The 22,109-nt window shown below is 44.7% G+C and overlaps 1 protein-coding gene across 14 annotated transcripts in view; it reads left to right on the forward strand.

The window, feature by feature from the left end:
• The window catches only part of RNF216 (ring finger protein 216), a 171,209-nt gene that overhangs the window by 76,191 nt on the left and 72,909 nt on the right, over positions 1-22,109 (forward strand). For 5 of the 14 annotated variants that reach the window (XR_004482820.2, XR_007472026.1, XR_004482821.2 and 2 more), the window contains exon 14: positions 20,046-21,746. The exons of the other annotated variants lie outside the window; for them this stretch is intronic. The gene's annotated coding sequence lies outside the window, so the exon portion shown is untranslated. The remainder of the gene's footprint in view (positions 1-20,045; positions 21,747-22,109) is intronic. 14 annotated transcript variants of the gene reach the window in all.

Consider the following 22,109-nt stretch of genomic DNA (forward strand, 5'->3'; position numbering starts at 1 on the left):
AGGTGCATCCACAGGAGAGGTTTGAGAGTCCTCCATAATTTATAGCCCGACTGATTGGTAAAGGCTTTTCCCCGTACAGGGCCAGTCTAAAGACTGGGAGAGATGGCTGTTTTTCAAATGTACAGATCCTGACAAAGTAACAAGGCACAAGAAGAACCATGGTCTAACCAAAGGAACAAAATAAATATTCAGAAACTGTCCCTAAAGAGATTGAGGTATGTGAATTACCTGACAAAGAATCCAAATAATCATCATAAGATGCTCAATTAGGATGGACCCAGACATTTTATAATCAAATGGTCAAAAGTCAGAGACAAGGAGAATTTTTTAAACAGCAAGGGAAAAGCAACTTGTCATATACAGTGAGTCTCCCATAAGATTCTCAGAGGAGGGCTTCCCTGGTGGCGCAATGGTTAAGAACCTGCCTGCCAACGCAGGGGACATGGGTTCGAGCCCTGATCCGGGAAGATCCCACATGCCGCGGAGCAACTAAGCCCATGCACCACAGCTACTAAGCCTGCGCTCTAGAACCTGCAAGCCCGCGTGCCTAGAGCCCGTGCTCCGCAGCAACAGAAGCCCACGTACTGCAACAAAGAGTAGCCCCCGCTCGCCGCAACTAGAGAAAGCCCGCGCGCAGACCCAATGCAGCCAAAATATAATAAATAAAATAAATAAATTTATTTAAAAAAAAGATTCTCAGAGCATATCTCAGCAGAAACCTTACAGGACAGAAGAGAGTAAGATGATATATTCATAGTGGTAAAAAAGTAAAAGAAGAAACCCTGCCCATCAAGACTACTGTATCTGGCATAACTAAGTGAGGGAGGAATTAAGACCTTCCCAGATAAACAAAAGCTTAGGGGGTTCCTCACCACTAGGCCTGCCCTACAAGAAATGCTAAAGGAAGTCATTTGAGTTGAAATGAAAGGATGCTAGATAGAAACACAAAAGCACATGAAAGTATAAAGCTCACTGGTAAAGGTGGATATGTAGACAAACAGAATACTGTAACATGTGTGTATATAATCACTTTTAACTCTGGTATAGAACTTAAAAGACAAAAGTATGGAAAATATATAAAATATGTTTATGGATACACAATATAAAAAGACATAATTTGTAACATTAACAGCATGAAATGGAAGGGAAGTAAGAGTAGAGTTTTTGTATGTGATCACAGTTGTTATCAGCTGAAAATAGATTATTATAAATACACACAGAAGAAAGAAAGGAATCAAAGCATGTCACTACGAGAAATTCAGTGAAACACAAAGGAAGACAGCAAAAGAGGAAAAGAGACCAAAAAGCAACAAGACATAGAACAACAAAATTACAGTAGTAAGTTCTTCCCTGTCATTAATAACTTGAAATGTAAATGGATTAAAATTTCCAACCAAAAGACACAGAGTGACTATGTGGATTTTTTTTTTGGCTGCGTTGGGTCTTCATTGCTGCGTACTGGGTTTCTCTAGTTGCAGCGAGCGGGGGCTGCTCTTCATTGTGGTGTGCTGGCTTCTCATTGTGGTGGCTTCTCGTTGCGGAGCACGGGCTCTAGGCACACGGGCTTCAGTAGTTGTGGCACACGGGCTTAGTTGCTCCGTGGCGTGTGAGATCTTCCTGGACCAGGGCTCAAACCTGTGTCGCCTGCACTGGCAGGCGGATTCCTAACCACTGCGCCACCAGGGAAGCCCTGGATTTTTTATTTTTTAATCCAGCTATATACTGTCTACCAAAGACTCACTTGAAATTTAATGGCGGACTTACCTGGTGGCACAGTGGTTGAGGGTCCGCCAGCCAGTGCAGGTGACGTGGGTTCAATCCCTCATCCAGGAAGACCCCACATGCCGCAGAGCAGCTGGGCCTGTGCGCCATGGCTGCTGAGCTTGCGCTGTGGAACCCGCAAGCCATGGCTGCTGAGCCCATGTGCCACGGCTGCTGGGGCCCACTCACCTGGACCCCATGCTCCGCAGCAGAGAGCCCACTGCGGTGAGAGGCACATGCACCGTGATGGGGAGAGGCCCCCACTTACGCAGCTGGGGAGGGCCCACCCACGAGCAAGGACCCAACACAGCCAAAAATTAATTAATTAATTAAATTGTATTTTAAAAAAGAAATTTAATGGCACACATTGGAAACAAAAGCATGGAAAAAAATATTTCATGCAAATGATAACCGAAAGAGAGCCAGGGTGGCCATTCTTATGTCATACAAAATAGTCTGTAAGGCAGAACTGTCATAAGAGAGAAGGACATTATATAATGGTGAAAGGATCAATTAACCAGGAAGATATAACAGGGATAAATATATATGTATCCATCGTCAGAGCACCCAAACATAAGAAACAAACACTGACATATCTGAAGGGAGAAATAGGCAGTTCACTAATAGTTGTAGATTTCATTACTCCATTTTTCAATCATAGATAGAACAAGCAGACAAAGAATCAGTAAGGGGGCTTCCCTGGTGGTGCAGTGGTTGAGAATCTGCCAGCTAAGGCAGGGGACATGGGTTCAAGCCCTGATCTGGGAGGATCCCACATGGCGTTGGAGCATCCAGGCCCATGAGGCACAACTACTGAGCCTGCGCATCTGGAGCCTGTGCTCTGCAACAACAGAGGCCGCCATAGTGAGAGGCCCGCGCACCGTGATGAAGAGTGGACCCCGCTTGCCACAACTAGAGAAAGCCCTCGCGCAGAAACAAAGACACAACACAGCAAAAATAAATTAATTAATTAATAAACTCCTACCCCCAACATCTTCTTTAAAAAAAAAAAAAAAATCAGTAAGGAAACAAAGGACTTGAGCAACACTATAAACCAAATGGACGTAACAGATATACAAAACATTCCACCCAACAGGAGCAGAATATACATTCCTTTCAAGTATACATTTTATAAGGCCAGCATCACCCTACTACCAATGCCAGACAGAGATACCACAGGAGAACTACAGGCCAACGTTCCTGACAAATGTAGATGCAAAACTCCTAAACAAAATGCTAGCAAACCAAATTCAACAGCACATTAAAAGGATTATACACCATGACCAAATGGGATTTATCCCTGGAATGAAGGATGGTTCTACAAAAATCAATCAGTGTGATAGACCACATTAACGGAAGGATAATTATATCATCTCAGTTGATGCAGAAAAATCATTTGACAAAATTCAACACCCTTTCATAATAAAAAACACTCAACAAACTAGGAGTAGAAGGAAATTACCTCAGCATAGTAAAGGCCATGTATGAAAAGCCTACAGCCATTGGTGAAAAACTAAAACTTCTCCACTAAGATCAGGAAAAAGTCAAGGATCACTTTTGCCACTTCTGTTCAACATTAGTACTGGAAGTCCTAGCTGGAGCAATAAGCGAGTAAAAGAAATAAAAGGCATTCAAATCGGAAAAGGGACTTCCCTGGTGGCACGGTGGCTAAGAATCCTCCTGCCAGTGTAGGGGTCACGGGTTCGATCCCTGGTCCAGGAAGATCCCACATAATCGTGGAGCAGCTAAGCCCATGCGCCACAACTGCTGAGCCTGTGCTCTAGAGCCCACGAGCCAGAACTACTGAAGCCCGCACTCCTAGAGCCCATGCTCCGCAACAGGAGAAGCCACTGCAGTGAGAAGCCCATGCACTGCAACGAAGAGTAGCCTCTGCTCACCGCAGCTAGAAAAAGCCCTGCGCGACAATGAAGACCCAACGCAGCCAAAAATAAATAAATTAAATAAGTTATTTTTTTTTTTAAAAAAACCTGTTAGAACTAACAAATTCAGCAAGGTTGCTGGATACAAAATCAACATACAGAAATCAGTTGAGTTTTTATATGTTAACAACAAACAATCCAAAAAGGAAATTAAGAAAACAGTTCCATTTATAATAGAATCAAAAAGAATAAAGTACTTAGGAATAAACTTAACCAAGGAGGTGAAAGACTTATGCACTGAAAACCGCAAAACACTGTTGAAGGAAATTAAAGGAGATACAAGTATGTGGAAAGACATCCATGTGCATGGATTGGTTATTAAAATGTCATACTATCCAAAGCCATCTACAGATTCAGTACATTCACTATAAAAATCCCAATGGCATTTTTTATAGAAACAGAAAAAACAATCCTAAAATTCATGTGGAACCCCAGTAGCCAGAACAACCTTGAGGAAGAACAAAGCTGGGGACCTCACACTTCCACACTTCAAAGCATGTTGCAAAGCCACAGTGATCCAAACAGTATGTTACTGGCATAAAGACAGGCATAGAGACCAGTGAAACAGAATAGAGAGCCCAGAAATAAATCCATGCATATATAGCCAAGGGTGCCAGGACTACACAGTAGGATAGTCTCTTCAACAAGTGTTGCTGGGAAAACTGGATAACCACATGTAAAAAAAATGAAATTAGACATTATCTTATACCATGTACAAAAATCAACTCAAAATGGATTAAAGACTTAAACAAATGACCTGAAACTTATAAAATTCCTAAAAGAAAACATAGGGGGAATTTTTCCTAACATTAGTCTTGGCAGTAATTTCCTGAATCTGACACTAAAAGCACAGACAACAAAAACAAAAATAGACAAATAGGAATGCATCAAACTAAAAAGCTTCTGGGCAGCAAAGGAAACAATCAACAGAGTGAAAAGGCAGCCCTTTGGAATGGGAGAAAGTATTTGCAACCTACTTATCTGATAAGGCATTAATATCCATAATATATAAGGAATTTCTACAACTCAGTAACAAACAGCAACAACACAAAAAACAAATATGGGCAAAGGTCCTGACTAAGCATTTCTGTGAAGAAGACATACAAATGGCTAACAAGTATATGAAAAGGCGCTCTATTTAACTAATCATCAGGGAAATGCAAATCAAAACCACAGTGAGGTATCACCTCATGTCTATTAGGGTGACCACTATCAAAAAAAAAAAAGCAAAAAATAACAAGTGTCAGCAAGGATATGGAGAAATTGAAACCATTACAGGATGTTGGTGGGAACATAAAATGGTACAGCTGCTATTGAGAACGGTATGAAGTGTCCTCAAAAAATTTAAAATAAAACTACTATACAATCTAGCAATCCCACTTCTGGATTTTTATCCAAAGGAATTGAAGATAGGATCTTGAAGAAGTATTTCTGCTACCATGTTCATTGCATTATTATTTATAATCAAGATATGGAAACAGCCTAAATATCCAGTAGATAAAGAAAATATGGTCCATCCATATAATGGAATATTATTCAGTATTTAAAAAGAAGGAGATTCTACGACATGGATGAACCTTGAGGACATTATACTAAGTGAGATAAGCCAGTCACAAAAAGGCAAATGCAGTATGATTCCACTGACAAGGCATATCTGAAGTAGTCAGTCATAGAAGCGGAAAGTAGAATTGTGGTTGCCAGGGGAGCAGAACTGGGGAGTTGCTGTGCAATGGGTGTAGAATTTCAGTCACACAGGATGCAGAAGTTCTAGAGCTCTGCTGCACATCAGTGCACACATAGGTAACAGTACTGAACTGTACACTTAAAAGGCATTAATAGGGTAGATTTCGTGTTATGTGTTTCTTACCACAATTTAAAAAAGATAGAGAGCATATGGTTCACTGTCTCTTTTCCTTCTGCCAAGATAGACATGTAGAAGTAAGTTTGTTTTGAGCTACTGAAATTTGAGTTTGTTCCAACAGCATAACCGAGCACATTCTGACTGGTACAGATCATGAGAACCACAAGTGACAATAGGGGTGGAGAAAAGGAAAGATAGTAGGGAGATAGGATTAGAAAGAGATTTTTGACTGTGGGGGTGGGGAGAAGCCCAGATGACTCACTTTTCTGGTTTGAGCCACTAAGTGGGTGATGATGCTATTCACACAAAATTGGAAATAGAAGAGAAAAAGGTTCCAGGAGAGAAGATCAACTCTGTTTTGCAGATGTTGAGTTTTGAGGGTGGAGGTGTTCGTATTCAGTAAGCGTACTTTTCCCCAGTGCCTGGCACATATCAGGTGCTCAGTGATTATTTGGGACATGACTAGGGTTAGGAATGCAGGAGAGAGATGGGTTGCAGAAAGATTTTGGAGTCAGGAATAAGAAGCATTGAAAGGCGGGAGTCCTGGGGGAAGGCAGAGGGCAGAATGCAGGGAACTCAGGGGGGTTGGGGGTTGGGGTGAGGCCCTCTAGGAGTTAGGTCACAGGAGTTAGAGAATGCTGGCACCTAAGGATGCTGGCAGCATTTGCATTAGAGTCTCATCAAATTTATAGGTGAGTTTATAAGGAAAGTATTACCTTTAAAATGTTGAGTCCTGCTATCAAAGTTCAAAATAAGTCTTTCCAGTGATTCACATTTTTTTATGTCCCTTAGTAGTGTTTTACAGTGAAGGGAATGCATCATGAAGTGTTATAGATCACAGTGTGCTTCAGAACCTGACCCTCACTTGCGGACAATAGCATTCATGTTCTAGACTTGCTTTCTACCATTAGGGTAAGATCTGCAGTGTTTGGCCCACTGTGAGAAATAAAGGGAAAACTGTCTCATGGGACCTGAGGCAGTGACAGCCGGTTAACGGTTACTGAGAAGTTCCCAGCTGTCCTTTGAAAAGAAGGGAGAACTTAAAAGTAAAACGTTTGATCCTTATTAGGAGCTATGGAAAGATTCGCCACAAGGTGGCACTAACACTCCATGAAGAAAGGTTTTCTCTTGGGCATTTCAAAAGCATGTGTGTCTGCAAAACACTGTCCTGTAAGCAGAATTGACAGAATTCTTTTAGGTTTAGTACCAAAGCAAACCACTCTTTGCATTCAGAGTTTAACATCAAAGAGTCATTGTTTTTAGGACATATGCTTTTACCTTTTTCACTTGTACACATTCTCCTTATGACATTCTTTCTCTTCAGCTACATGGCTAAACCAACTGTTAATCCTTGAGGATTCCTCATCTTCAAGAAATGAGCCACAAGCTAATTTGGGCCCTTGTGAGACTAAGGACTTCTGCTTCCTTATTGCCGTGTCACTGCCAGTAATCTAAACTCCAGTTACGTTTCCGGGAACTTGTCACTCTGAGATGAGGCATTTATATTAATGCATTATCTGGAGACGGGCTTGAATGCCTGGAATCATTCCCCTGAAATCCCTGAAGAGTTAGTAAGACACTGTATCTTTGATGAAATGGGGGGAGAGTCTTTGTTACATTGATATGATGAAATGCCTTTGTCAAGGCCCTCTCGGCGTCCTGTGTGCTCTCTGATAAAGGATTCATCAGTTTGCTTTCAATGTGCTGCTTTTAGGAGTGGATTGGATGGGTTTGCTGTGGGACTGCAGGGTGTTAGATTAAAAAGAGATTTGAAAGTGATACTTCTGGAATATCTTTTAGGGTCAGAAGCTTCCCTGTTGGGTCTCTTTCTTACTGTCTAGAACCATAACTTTGCTCCATAAACTCAGAGATATGTAAGTAGAGCTTTCCCGAAGGGTAACCAGGACCACAAGGCGGAGCTTTAAGAATACTCACGAAGCAAGTGCTGTTAGGGAGACCATCGGGTGGTAAGACTGTAATCACAGTAGCTGTGAAGAATGCCTAGTTTGGTGTCTTTTAGTGGAGAACGTGAAGTGACTGTGTAACCGCTCATCTTTTCCCAGTGTCACTTATATTTGTTTTTATGTATCTTTCCCACCTGCCAGCTTTCTTCTCTACTCATCTTTTTTATGCTTCCCAGGCACCATCCTATCCTTGGTAGCATTCAGTGTTATTGACTCTGCAGCAGTAAAATATAACCAAAATTCACATCTGCAGTGAACCAGTTTGTTGCTAAAAACAGGCATCTGCAGCCGCCTAAAGTAGCTCAGTGGCTGCGTGAAGAGAATGTAAATGAGCCTAGACCAGCTGTCAGTGCCAGGGCAGCTCCAGCTGTGACAGTGGACGGTTGGCACTTATTAGCAGCACTATAATTTGAGGCCCAGCCAGTCAGCTGACTCGTGTGCTGAGCACAGGCCTTTACATTTATCTAGATATGAATGAAGCTTGAGCCTCTTGTTTTCATTATCAGGAAGGACCTTTATTCAGGAAGTAACGTTGAGAAGAACCAAATGTCTGGGTAACAAAAGGATTTTTAAGTCCCCAAATGAGGGCTCCTTTACTGGCGTGGAAGTCCATGCTGCATAATGCAAGTCCAGAAAAGAAGTGGGGTGGTGTGGGAATTCCTTCTCAGGCATTTCAGCTGCCCCTGCTTCTCTCAAGGTGAGTCACTCCTTTCCGAGCCCGAGGGCTCTGGCTGAACAGCTTAAGACCTCAGGCTGCAGTGGTGTGCAGGTGTGTCAGGAAGGGTGCCTTGCAGGACCTTAGGCTCCTGGAGGTCCCCATGGCCACCCTATGAAGTGGACACTGAGGTAAAATGGTGGAGCTGAGAACCCAAAGGGGGGCCTCCCTACCGCCCCCAAACAGTCCAGAGTGGATCCGAAAGGCCATCTCTGTGAGCCGTCCTCCCAACAAGCACTGAGTAGAGCTGGCACTGTAGCAGCGAGGTTTCAGGATTTAACTCTGTTTTTGTCTTAATATTTTTTTCCACTTTTTAAAATTCTCCATAGTAAACAGCGTAGTAAGTCTGTTCATCATAGGCTTCTCAATCCTTGAAAGATTTTGGTTGATAACTACACACACTTCCTTACTTGACATCTAACCATCAAACATTGTGTTTGAGAAGCTAGGTCTTCCAGTTAGGGGTGTGTGTTTGTGTGTTTCCAAGAAGAATAAAAGCAAAGAAAGGCAAATATTGCTTACCTCTTCCCACCCTGCCTTCCCTAATAAAAGTCAAATAAATACCATCTCTGCTGTTGTTTGCAGTCGTTACTTAAAAGGGAGATAGATATCCACCCAAAATAGGGAAAGGTAAAAATATGCATGCATTAAACTGAAATGCCAGTATGAATAAAACATTTATTTTTGCTTCCCCTCAACTGTACAGAAATAGTTTTTATTTTTGTACAGGCATACCTCATTTTATTGCACTTCACAGATACTGCATCTTTTTTTTTTTTTTTTTTTACAAATGGAAGGTTTATGTCTACCCTGCATTGAGCAAGTCTGTTGTTGCTGTTTTTCCAACAGCATTTGCTCACTTTGTGTCTCTGTGGCACATTTTGGTAATTCTTGCAGTGTTTCAAACGGTTTCATTATTATTTGTTATGGTGATCAGTGATCTTTGATGTTACTATTGCAAAAAGATGATGACTCGCTGAAGGCTCAAGTGATGGTTAGCATTCTTCACCAATAAAGCAGTTTTTAATTAAGGGGCTTCCCTGGTGGCGCAGTGGTTGAGAGTCCGCCTGCTGATGCAGGGGACATGGGTTCGTGCCCCGGTCCGGGAGGATCCCACATGCCACGGAGCTGCTGGGCCCGTGAGCCATGGCCGCTGAGCCTGTTCGTCCGGAGCCTCTGCTCTGCAGCGAGAGAGGCCACAACGGTGAGAGGCCCGCGTACTGCAAAAAAAAAAAAAAAAAAGTTGTAATTAAGGTTATATGCATTTTGTAGACATAATGCCGTTGTACACTTAATAGTACATTGTACAGTATAGTGTCAGCATAACTTTTTTTGTGTGTGTGTGTGTGTGGTACGTGAGCCTCTCACCGTTGTGGCCTCTCCCGTTGAGGAGCACAGGCTCCGGATGCGCAGGCTCAGCGGCCATGGCTCACGGGCCCAGCCGCTCCGCGGCATGTGGGATCTTCCCGGACCGGGGCACGAACCCGTGTCCCCTGCATCGGCAGGCAGACTTTCAACCACTGCACCACCAGGGAAGCCCTGTCAGCGTAACTTTTATATGCACTGAGAAATCAAAAAATTCATGTGACTCCCTTTACAGCATATTTGCTTTTTTGCCACGGTCTGGAACTGAACCCATGATATCTCCTAGCTTAGGGGACTGGTAAGCGGGCACAAGCAGTGCCGCTATGCCTGCTTCCTCTTGGAGGCTGGCACAGCCCCTCAGATTTCTCCCCTTGAAGCTCTCAGAGGTTGACTGCTGACTTTTCAGCAGATGGTGGAGTGCATTTCAGAGCCAAGGTGGTCCAGACACAGCTGTCAGTATGGACTTGGGGCCTGAGGGCAGAGCAGCAGCCCGGGCCTCGGGTTTTCGCCGACTTCCCTCACCCTCAGGAAATGGGAATTGCTCTGTCTTGCCCCCAGAGAACATTCTGGTGCTTCTTAATGAAGCTGCTTTAAAGGGTTAAAATGTTGCCACCTTCTAGGAGACAAATCACAGAACTTCCTGTTCTCTGTAGAATGAAGAGGCTTTGCCTTTCTCCAGCAGCATTGCTTGGGACAAGTACTTTTTTTGCTGGGCTTTATTAGTAAGTTCTCTGTTTTGAGAGTTCTTCTTGAATACAGTTACATGAGAAATATTCATGGATGCACTGCTCTGGGTCCAGCCCTGTGCTGGGTGCCATGAGGCTGTAAATATCAAAGAAATCCATGCTGTTGCTTATGATGCAGCTAAGGAGACAGTCTGGCATAGTGGATAAGACAGGGATTTTGTTGTTAAACCTGCTCATGTTTTAATTCCAGCTCTTCCTCTTCTTGGCTTTGTGACCTAGGGTAAAAACGTCATCTCCCTGAGCCACATTTTCTTTATCTATAAAAGGAGAACAATTACACCTATGTCCTGGAGCCTTTGTGAAAAGTAAATGGCTTGTCAGTTTTATCTCAGTAAATCTACACCAGGGGGGTTGGGCGGGGGGCGTTAAATGCCGTGATGTAGCTGAAGTGCTTACCCCACTGCCCAGCACTTCCTCAGTAAACAGCCGCTGTCCGTACAAGGAAGGCAGAGACTGATGCCGACAGTGTGTACAGGTGCAGTGCAGGCTCAGGTGAGGACAGGAATTCCTAGAAAGGAGGAACCTCTCCCAGGTTTGTAAAATCTTTTACCACAAGAGCACAGAGTTCCCCTAAAGTGGGCAGATGTGAAGTCCCATCAGGGGACCAAAAGAGGACTCCTCACTTACCTTAAATTTTCAAATCATGTACTCAGAAAATTTCATTTCTTACTAGCATGCCACAATGGAAAGGGGATAGATTTTTGAAGCTAAATTTTTTGCTGACCAATATGTTCTGTCAGAAATAACCACTCTCATTTCAGCCCACAGTGTTCAAGTTGAGAGAGAACCCTGTTCTGCCCTGGGGAGAGCTGTGTCTTAAAGCAGGCTGCTCGTGGGTTTGCTCTCAGTTGCTTGGTCTGCACCACTGCTGTGTCCCCTCCTTTCAGGTTTCTCCTTGATTTTTTTTTAACCCCTATCCAGAAGGATTGGCATCTCAGGGAATGATATTCAAAGAGATGAGTGTAGGAAGGACCTAGAAACAAAACTGATAGTACATTTTGCTGGAGAACTCAGAATTAGTCACAAAGGGAATATTTTTAAAAGTGTTGGTTCGTCTCCATGATTCGTTGGTAATTGTCTTCCTAGCAGGGTGCTGACCTTGGAGTCTTGACCGTCACCCGCATGTGCAGTGCAGCAGGCAGCCCTGGGGGTTGGGGCTGCCCACCTTTTGCTGTCCTCTTAGCAAATGGACACACCTCCTTGTCTGTCTTCTGTTGTTTTGGTCTCTACTAAGATATACTGTCTGTGGTGCTTGAAGAAAAAGAGTCTGTGGATTAATAGGTTTGTATGGGCACTTAGTTAAAATAGGAACTCTGACCCTTTTTCATGGTTTTTATGGCCACCATTAGCCATTGCTTATCAGACTCATAGCGGCCTAACCCTGTTCACAAACCATACGGGGATCAGAAGCTTTGAGTGCCTCTCTTTCTGGAAACCACATATTGTTGAGTGCCTTTAGACGTTTTGCTAAAATAATGCATTTTCCTGTGCCTGTGGCCTCATCAAAGGAGAGATGCATTTTGATTCAAAATCTTTAGAAATCTCACATTAAAAATCCCTCAAGAATTGATAATCTACAGAATATATTTTTATAGAGCCATTTGCCTCCTTTTTGTCTTTCACTAATTGTGTTACTAGGTGTCAGCATCTTAATTTGTTTTAGCGATCCTCATCGTGATATTCTTGAGGAAGGAGTGTGTGTTGTGTGTGCGTGCATGTGTGTGTGTCTGTGTGTGGTGCATGTATGTTGGAGAGCAAAGCAATAGTGTCCCCTCTTTGCATTCTCAGCACAGAGCACTGCAGGGCTTCCAGCCTTCCAGGTAGAAGAAAAATTGTTGCTATGGTAATAACACAAGCTCAAAAACACCCTGTATCCCCCTGGGTGTCTGTGTCAGGGAGGAGGAATGCAGGCAAGGGAAGCGGTAGCAGAGAGGAATGTTCAGGCAAAATCAGAGTGAAGCCTAGGCTAAAGCTGCCACTGGATGGAATTTCTTGTGTTTACTGTTGAATTCGAGGTCATTTTGCGATTGCTGTGTGGTAGCTGAGAAATGTAAATGGTCTTTTACTCCCCAGTGTCCTCCCTGAGTCAAACAGAGAATGAGAAGGGCCTCTGTCATCTCTGTGGTTCCCAAAGGCCACATGACCTTCTCCCAGGCCACAGTTAGAAACGAGTGTGTGTATCTGTGGCCAGTGTACCGCTCCAAGTGGGACCGACCACCCAGACCTACAGCACCCACTGCCCTTCATCTCCAGTATAACAGGTTAAGGAGTCAGCCTTGCTGTCTCACTTGAAGCCAAATGGCAGCTTTTGTGCTCTGCGTCTGCATTACATGCTAATGTCTCTTGAGAAGATGGACTCAGAATCACCTTGGTAACTCAGAGCAGTGCTGAGAAACCAAGTGCAGTCCGCTGAGGTTGGCTTGAGGAGCACGACCAAAAGCTAGTGTGCTGCTCTGCCAGAAAGTCAGAGCCAATCTAGTCAGAGTTCCTTGAGGTGGGAGTTTAGCATCATAGTTACACCCGGCGGAAGTCACAGTACCTGCCAGCAGCGCTCTTGCCGGCTTTTAGGGGCTTTCTACTCCTTGTCCACTGAAAGTCACGCAGCTAGCAGGTGACAACATCAGGGTGACAACCCTGAATCAAATCCAAGGTTTTCTTACTTATCATTGTGTGTTTTTAGGTGTGATTTTGGTATGATCGTTGGTTTTTTAAGAGTCCTTGTCTTTTGGAGATACAAACTGAAATGCTTGCAAATGAAATGATGTGTAGTCTGGGATTTGCTTCGAAATTATACTGGAAGAGGGAGGACGGGAGAGCAGGTAGGGTTTAGAGAAGCCAGGATTGGCTCTGATCTGATAATTATTAAACATGAGTGACAGGTACATGAGGTTCATTATATTACCTACTTTTGCATATATTTAAATTTTTTCATAATAAGTTAATTTAAAAAACAGAAATCTAGATGTGTGTGACTTCTCTGTGTCTGTGCTCTGACCTACTTCGCTTTACTACTTTGAGGGCACCTCACTCTTGGAAACTGGCGAGACCCTTCACTCGAATATTCTATTTCATGGTGTAGTCACTGTTTTAAGAGATGAAGAAAATCTGTAACATAACAGGAAAATGTCAGCAGCTATTTCTGAGAAGATTAAAGGGCTAGTCATCCTGGAGAAGGGAAGGCTGCATGTGTGTAGTTTCTCTATTGGTACAAGATTCTTCCATACAAGTGGTGGTGACCTGATGTTTTCCAACTTCCCTGAGAAAACAGACTTCAGCTGCCCATCAGGAATCCAAGATGGATCACTAGACTATAATGTAACCAGTGAAACAGGTTCCAGGAGCCTGGGGCCCTGCGCAGAGGCTCACGTACAGCCCCCCACAGATTCTCCTTCCTCTAGGACGACTGGCAACATGCAGTCTAGCCTCGAGGCCGGGAGGGAGACCAGATGACCTTTCGAGTGTCCTTCCAGTTCAGAGTCTCTGATTTCTAGAATACTGAGGGCTTTCAAACTGGCATTGGCATTTGGTTTTCAAAGAGAAGTAGGCTAAGAGAATTTCTCAGATCAAATCCCTAAAGCCTCATAAAAGCACTTTTCAGTTTTATTTCCCATCAGAAGCATATATATGGAAAGCATTTTAAGTTTCAAAAGCTCCCTAGAAGCTGATCCAGATTCTAGCCCAAAGAGAGTGAAACAGATCGCAATTTTTTTCTTCTCTTGTCTTTGACAGCGGCTTGTCCTTTTGCCTTCCCCTCCCCTCTTCTGTCACATTTTGCTGCTAAAAATCTCTGTAGCTCCCTGTCCTGTGACCACAGCCCTCTTTCTTCCAAGGCCCTCTTGCCTCCCTTAAAACCCTTCTTTTCTCCCCCAAGGCCAGCGCCCACTCTGACCTAACTTTATTTCTCCTGGCTTGGATCTTTTCTCCAGGTGGCACCCTTGCCCCTAAACCCTTCATTCTATGGCTGTGCCTGCTGTGCAAGTCCTTCCCTCTCTAGAGCTCTGGACTCAGTCCTTCCTAAAAAGCTTTGTCCAGCCATCATGCAGAAGCAGCCGACGAGGGTCTTGCCCCTTATCCTCCCCGATGTTACTTCCTTCTTCTCTGAACATGTTTGTGAGCCGCTCCTTCAGCCTAGACTTGTGCCAAGACAGGCGGGACATCACTGCTTGGTTGGAATCTGGTCATTCAGATACTTACTGAGCGCTCCCGTGCCTGAAGAAATGCAAAAGGGGCAGCCACAGCCATAACCTAAGTTCTTGGCAGGGGAGGCCAACTCCTGTGAAGACAGTTAAATAGTGAGATGGTGATGGTGACTGCTCTAGGGAGTCAGAAGAGCGGTCAGGAAATACTCCCTGAAAGAGCAGGGTCTTGGCCTGACTGGGACTTAACGGGTGGTGATGGGGGACTGGTACTCTGACACGAGCAAAACTGCATGAGTGGTCAGCCAGTAGACAAGTGTGACAGAGCAGGAGAAAATGGCACTAGGAAGATAAATAGAGCCCAGATTGAAGAAGGCTTTGCAAAGCAGAGTAAAGACAGTGGATCTAATTCTGGACACTCCAGGGAGCTATTTGCAGGCCTGATGTTGGGACAATGTGATCAAAGTGCAAGGAGGGTGGACCTTGTAGAGCCAGGAAAGAGGAATGGGAGTTGGGGAGAAATGAGATACAGAATGTTAGGGGAGCTGGGAAGTCTTGTCAGTTTAGTTATCGTAACGGGTCTGGTGCCGCAAGACCTAGGATCACACAGTGCTCCTGTGGTCCTCGGTTAACAAACCCTCCGGTCCCAAAGCCCGTTTATGTAGTGCCTCAGGTACTTGCTGTGATTTTTTTCCTTCTCCAGAAGGCCTTGATGGGGTTGGATTGTCCTGAAGAAACACAGTCTTCTGAGGGCTGATGGGGGGCTGCAGCGGAGGGGCAGCAGCCATCAGGAGCGATGGTGGAGGCGCCAGCCCAGGGCCAGTGGTGGACACAGCCTGGGCACGGGTGTCCAGGAGGCTCCTTCCTCCTGCGGGGCTGTCCCGGAGCACAGCCCCTGTGGGTGTAGGGAGTGTAGTGTGGAGGGAGCCCAAAAATGAGACACTGGGCACATCCTTTAATAGCTGCTGCTTGGGTACAGTTCCGTACCAGTATGTTTGGCTTTTTTAGTCCTTGGGTGCTTTTTAAACATGGAAGAAACCACGTAACCATCAAAGTTTTTTCCCCACACATTTTAAAAGGCTTGTTTTCCAGCTGAAAGCATGTTGGATTAAGCTTAATTTCTCACTCAGATGGCTTAATTTCCCTAACTCCGATGTGCATACAGAGATTTGCTAAATTTTCCTTTTAACAGCATGCTTTCCCAGCTGCTGGGAGGCCTGCTTTTTTTCTGTGGGCCTCCTGACAGAAGTGCAAACCGTTTAAGGCCTTGTGGTACCAACTGCTGTTTATTACCACAGGGACTTGGATATTGGTGTGTTTTCCCAGGAGTTGCATTTATCTGGGGTTTGTGGCTACTCTCCTGTCCCTCTGAGCCATATGGGAGGCAGGGACCAAGGTTGCGCTGGGCTGCAGTAAAAGCCACAGCCCCTCCTTCAGAGTGAGGTCACCTCCCTGCCCAGCTCCAGTCCTACATCCTCATTACGCAAGGAAGTGAAGTCTGTTCCTTGGATGCGATCTGATTGGAACCATGTTTTCTGGGACACCTCTGCTTAAATCTTTCAGCAGAGAACAAACAGCCTTTTTATGGCTTGTTTTTTAAAAGGTACATTTTCACAAGAATGAGGCTTGATACTGTTCATAAATAAACACATCCCTTTGCCGCCCAGGCAAAGGAAGAATGCATCGGGGAACAGTTTGGCTGGGCTTTTGCTTTTCCCTCTCTGAATGCCTGGCGTGCACTGTCCATCCAAGGGTGGCTGAGGGGAGAACACTCTCTTGCTGCCAAAACCACAACAAATGACAACTTTCCGTTCTGTCATCTCTCTCCGCTCCACTGCTGGGCAGGCAATTCATTTTTCTACCATAAAAGGGCAACAGAGCTTGTGTAGAGCCGTGGTGCCTTCTGCACTGCAGTAAGAAAGCAGAAGACAAGCTGGGGAGAGGGACGCATCGCAGTAGGTACAGCGGCACGTTCGCCGAGCCCACATCGCTGCTTCGGCCAGGCTGCCGAGCAGCAGCCTCAGTTGGAGAAAGCAGGGCAAGGAAGGCCTCCCATCTACCTGGGTACCATCGACAGCTCACGCTCGTCTAGTGGGACACAAGTGTGTAGTTCAAACCTTGTTAGGGGGAACTGCACTGAGCCTGCCCAGATGGTTCTATGTTACTGGCATTTGGTTCTCTCCATTTGTACTTGTAGGTGCTGGATTTATAAAGGGAGTAGAGGGGACTCGTACAGCCCATACATCTTCACTGTGCAGACGAAGAAAGGGGTTAAGTGCCAGGTTCACGCAGCTTGAGGAAACTATCACACTTTCGTCTTTTGGTTATATATGAACTTCGGGTTCAGGGATAGCTCTCTAACCTGTGTATGTCCTCAGTGGTCCATTAGTGTACAGTTTGACTCAGTTAAAGGTGAGTCACAGAAGTCTTGACTAATAGAAATACAGTTCTTAATTGATGGGTTCAACCAGGGTTTCAAAAAATAGCTGTTCTTTATAGTGTTACCTGTAAAATCCGTGGGTCCTTTAGGTGATTGTAAATAAATGCGCAAAGTCAATAAAGGAATAGGTAGAAAGCAAACACTTAGCAATTTTGACAACATATAGAGCACTTTGGAGAGAGGGGCTGCGAATTTCCTGCCCCATGCAGCCTGGCAAAGGAACCAGGATACCAACTCAACACAAATTGAGCTACAGCACAGAAAACGCTGTTTCAACAGGAGCCCCACGCCAGTCCATGGCCACCCGTGCAGATTGCTGCTCTGGGCCTCTGCCTTCTCTGTGGGGAGCAGCTGCTGCGCTGGAGAGAGCAGGTTCTCAGATTGAGCCAAGAGCAGTGCCCACATCTTTTTGCCTGGCTCCCTTGAAGATTTTCCTATAAAGAAGAACTGCGGGCTTCCCTGGTGGCGCAGTGGTTGAGAGTCTGCCTGCCAATGCAGGGGACACGGGTTCGTGCCCTGGTCTGGGAAGATCCCACATGCCACGGAGCGACTGGGCCCGTGAGCCATGGCTGCTGAGCCTGCACATCTGGAGCCTGTGCTCCGCAACGGGAGAGGCCACAACAGTGAGAGGCTCGCGTACCGCAAAAAAAAAGAAGAAGAAGAACTGAGATTTGCTTTGTCATTTAAACTTACCTTAACTCTAACTGCATGTCTGATTTCAAAGCGAATACTGGAACTGAACTGAGCACATTCCTAAGGGAATAAAAATCATGTCCAAGAATCTTGCTGATCTGGAAATTTGGGAGGAAAGCAAGGATTTTCAAGGTTCAATTTTATTACCCAGATAGTGCTGGTGGTCGGAGTAGATTCTGAGCTCATTGGCTCAGAATCAAAAGTTAACTCAGAAGTCATTCCTGAAAAAGAATATCACTGAGTAGAGATGGCAGAAACAAGCTCAGTGTGAATGATTGATTCAGTATCGCATACCTCAACCTTGTTGGAAAGTGTAAGACTAGTTTAAAACGTTATCCTTCCAGCAGATAAAGCAGTTGAGTAGTCAGTCTTCAAATAGAAATTTATACAATTCTTTTTTAGTATGACCTTTCTAAGTTCTTTATTTCTTAGTAGTGTAAAACTGAATATCTTATTAATCTGTCAGAGCGCTAATTGGTATGTTTTTCCTTGGTACTTCGCAAGATCTTCACTGCCCTTGGAGTAAACAGAAAAATACCCCAAAGAATTCATCTCCACTGTGCTCCTCACACATTCTTCCCTTGTAGAACCTTGGAAGCCCTGGTTTTTTTGTCAGAAGCAGGAAGTGAATTTCATCTTCAAGAACAATTACTAATTCTTATTAAGTGTAATTTTTCATAAGGCTAATTTCTCAAGCAAATAGCATTTCTTTCTTGGATTGAGTCTCTCCTTCCCCATCCATCACTCTGTGTATGCATGCCTGGGCGTCCTGGCCATGTGGTGACCAGCTTAGAGACATCAGCCTGCTTGCTTCCTAATTTGGTCAGAGTATGCTTCAGGCAGCCTTGCCTAACTTAGAAAAACACAAACACAGGGAGTAGCTTTGATACAGCAAAGGGGAATTTCCTTTTATCAAAAGACGTACAGTTTGCCTCTTACTTCCTCTAAAAAAAGGAAGTAACACTTTGGGAGGCTGTAGCTTGCCCTGCAGTTCCCTCTTTACGCCTGCTTCTTCATGCCAGCTTCCTCCAGCTAGTTCCTGCTCTTTCATCCTCATCCTTAGTGCCTCTCAACGTTTACAGTTTAATTTTATTCTTAAGGATACCCATTTTCCACTTGAATGTTCATCAACAGGGAACAGATTACATATGGACATTCATACAATGGCATACACCAGGGGTTGGCAAACTTTTTTGTAAAGGGCAAGATAGTAAATATTTTAGTCTTTTTGGACCATATAAATCTGTCAGAGCTGCTCAGCTTTGCCTTTGTAGCTTGCAAGCAACCGTAGACAATATGTGGACAAATGAACGTGGCTGTGATCCAGTTAAGATTATATTTACAAAGAGAGGCAACAGAACAGATTTGACTTGTGAACCGGTACACCATAGCATTAAAGAGAATGACATGGGTCCAGTTGTGCCAATCTGGAGCTATCACCAAGATGTATTAAGTAAAAAAATTAAATAAAACAAGGTGTAGAACAGTGGGTATTGTATGCTTATATCTGGGTCTCACATGGGAGGAGGAGGAGATGGGTGCCAACATGTGAATAAAATCTGTGTGGAAGGATAAGTAAGAAATTGGTTACAGGGAATTGCTTTGGGGGAGGCTTACTCTGAGGGTAAAGCGGGAGAGGGGGAGTACTGTGCGTGTACTACTTTTCCAATTAAAAAATAACCACCCATTTTCATCAACCCAGTCATCTCTGAACTTTTAAAACAAAAGGATTTTATTTTATTTGTTTTTAGGGAACTTGAAAAGAATGATAGACATGTGATTTTAAAAACATGCTTGTATATTTTCAAACCCATAAACCTTTCTCCTGGATCCCTGTGAGGGCTGACTTCACCACCCTCAAAAGGAGTGCTTTGCCTCAGGTTGTAGGTGAAGGTGACGTGATGCAATTTTGTGGCCAGTGGAAAGAGCTGGAACTCTGGCAGCTCTGCCTTTCTTCTCGCTGGCCTTTCTGCAGGAGCCCCATCTCTAGCACACAGAACCGTATGCTGCCAGTGAGAAAACCTTGGCACAGAAGTCAGAGCCCCGTGGGAATAGATACAGCTTTCAGTAACTATGATTCAAGGCTGCTTCCAGCTGCTTCCTTTTCCCACAGAGACTATTTCTGACTAACAAGTAAGGATGGGTTCTGATTCACCGAAGCATTGCTATCACCGGCTTTTAAAATGTCTGGTTTTGGTTGTGAAACCAGCAGAGAAAGTTGTTACTTTCCTAGTATGTAAAGCAGTTCACTTTTGGTACGTGAGGGACAAGTGAAAGGTTGTGTCTGCTTAGAAGGTAATGTAGCTGTAAACAACTCAGGAGTCACAGATGGCTGTCCACCTTGCTTCAGGGCCCCCTCCCCCATCTCCTAAGCAAATGTTTTTCAGATAGCCATGCTCATCCTCTCCCACTCCTAATTTGCAGGCTTGTTTGCTGTCATTCGGTTCTAATACAAACATCTGTTTAGGAATGTTGGATATCGTACCTTTTGAAATCCCCCCTTGGAAACAGGGTGGGATGGAGATTTGCAGAGATGGGGAAGCAGTTGCAACAACATCGTCTTCTGTCTCTTGCACTGAAGGAGTACCTGGCTGCCAGACCGGGACCTGTTCTGCATCACTTGTCTTGACTTTCCTGTAAAAGCTTAAGTGGGAAGGTACCAGTTTTGCTGAACAAGCAGGCATTGCCTTTTATAAGAGCAGTCATTTAAAACACCAGAAAGGTGTTTGAAAGATACTGGCATAGTTTCCTCTGACCTCAATTTCATATACTGGTAACTCTTCAGTGCCTGAGACTTAGCACTGACGCCCTCCCCACCAGGTGGCCAGAGGCATGTGTCCACTCCAGAGGAGAGGAGAAACTATACTCAGCTTGATGAAGGACACTGAGAAGTGCTTTGCCGTACATACTGCCCCTAAAGGGAAGCTGGACGTTTTAAAAATTAAATTTAAAACTCCCCATCACCTCTCTCCCCCACACCCTCCCTGCTTCTCTCTCTCTCTCTCTCTCTCTCACTCACTCACTCTCTCTCTCACACACACCATACACACACACCACACACACACACGCTTTCCTCTTCTGCCAACACCGCCTGCCTCCCCCCAGCTCTCCCCATTACTGCTTTTAACCTTGAAACCTCTGTTGCACATTTATGCATTCATCCTGTTCCTGCTCTTGCATTATTAATGGGCCTGGAGCAATCCAGCCAGAACACTGACATTACTAATTACTGCTTATAACCGAGAAGTAAGGAGCAGGGAGTAAAGTGGGTCACAAGACGGTGTCATAACAATAAAATACTGCTGTCAGGCAAAATTGCTCGGTGTCTGTGCTGTTTGTTGAGGGTAGAGGTGGATCTTCACCATAAGCCGACCCAGCAGAGACCCTGTTGGTGGGAGGGGAGGTGCTCTTAACATCACATCGGTCACCCCAGTCTCACTGTCTGTGCACAGGGTTAGAGAATAGGGTGCGTTTCTGTCGGAACTTTGAAACATCCAAAACTCTTATCATGGCAGAACAACCCCTTTGAAAGCGAGCTCTTTGTGCGCTGGCGGTATGAGCCGGACAGGACTGTGTTAACGTGGCAGGAGAGGCGTTGCAGAGAGACTGCGGGGAACCGGCTTCCGCCCTCGCTTGGCCATGTGCCGTGTGCTGGCATCAGCCCTTCACCTCCAGGTCTGAGTCTGCCTACGTGAGTTAAGTCTCCCTCCAGCCCCCAGATCCCAGCTTCGCGCAAATGTGACACGTCGGTGTTGTTGGGAAATGTAAGCTTGGCAGAACGAGCACGTGCACTTACCTAAGGTACAAAAGACTGGGCGGCAGAGCATTACCAAAGGGCAGGGGCCAGCAGCCCCCCTTCTTCCCTGTGGAACGGAGCCCTGCTTATGCGAGGGCGTGTTTGGTTGACGGCCCCTGTGAGCTGGTGTAGTGGTTTCTGTGAGAGGTGAGGACAGCACCTCTTCCCGTTGTTGCTTCAGGGAGAGGAGAATTTCATGCCGCTGGAGCCGCCTTTAATGTCACCTGGGGAACCTTAGCAAACTGATCTCTAATCAAAAGCCTGCCCAGCTTCTGAGGAACACTGACCATGTCTTCTAGAGTAAGAGGAAGTAGAAAGGGACTTCAAAGGTAAGAGTAAACCATAAGACAGTTGAGCTCTGCAAACGTGGGTTACCTGCCCCTTCACGTATCATTTTCTTGAACGCTTCATTTCTAAATTATTTTACTCAAGTGTGCTGTCATGCAATTACAACCCTGAGTCCAGGAGAAAAGGAAAACTACTTTGAAATAATGTTTTTTAATTGTTGAAAAGCAGGAAAAACCATTTTGAGAGGACACAAAGCTTATATTTTTCTTGGAAAGAAAACAGCTTCACGAAAGTGAGCAGTTATTAATCATTTGATGGTAGAACTGAAAGGATGTGGGCTTCTATGTTCCCTGCTTCATGATCTGCCTCTCTTTTCTTTTTCTTTCTTTTTTAATACTAAAAAT

This window comes from Orcinus orca, chromosome 16, assembly GCF_937001465.1.
Source record: "Orcinus orca chromosome 16, mOrcOrc1.1, whole genome shotgun sequence".
In the NCBI taxonomy this organism is placed as follows: Eukaryota; Metazoa; Chordata; class Mammalia; order Artiodactyla; family Delphinidae; genus Orcinus; species Orcinus orca.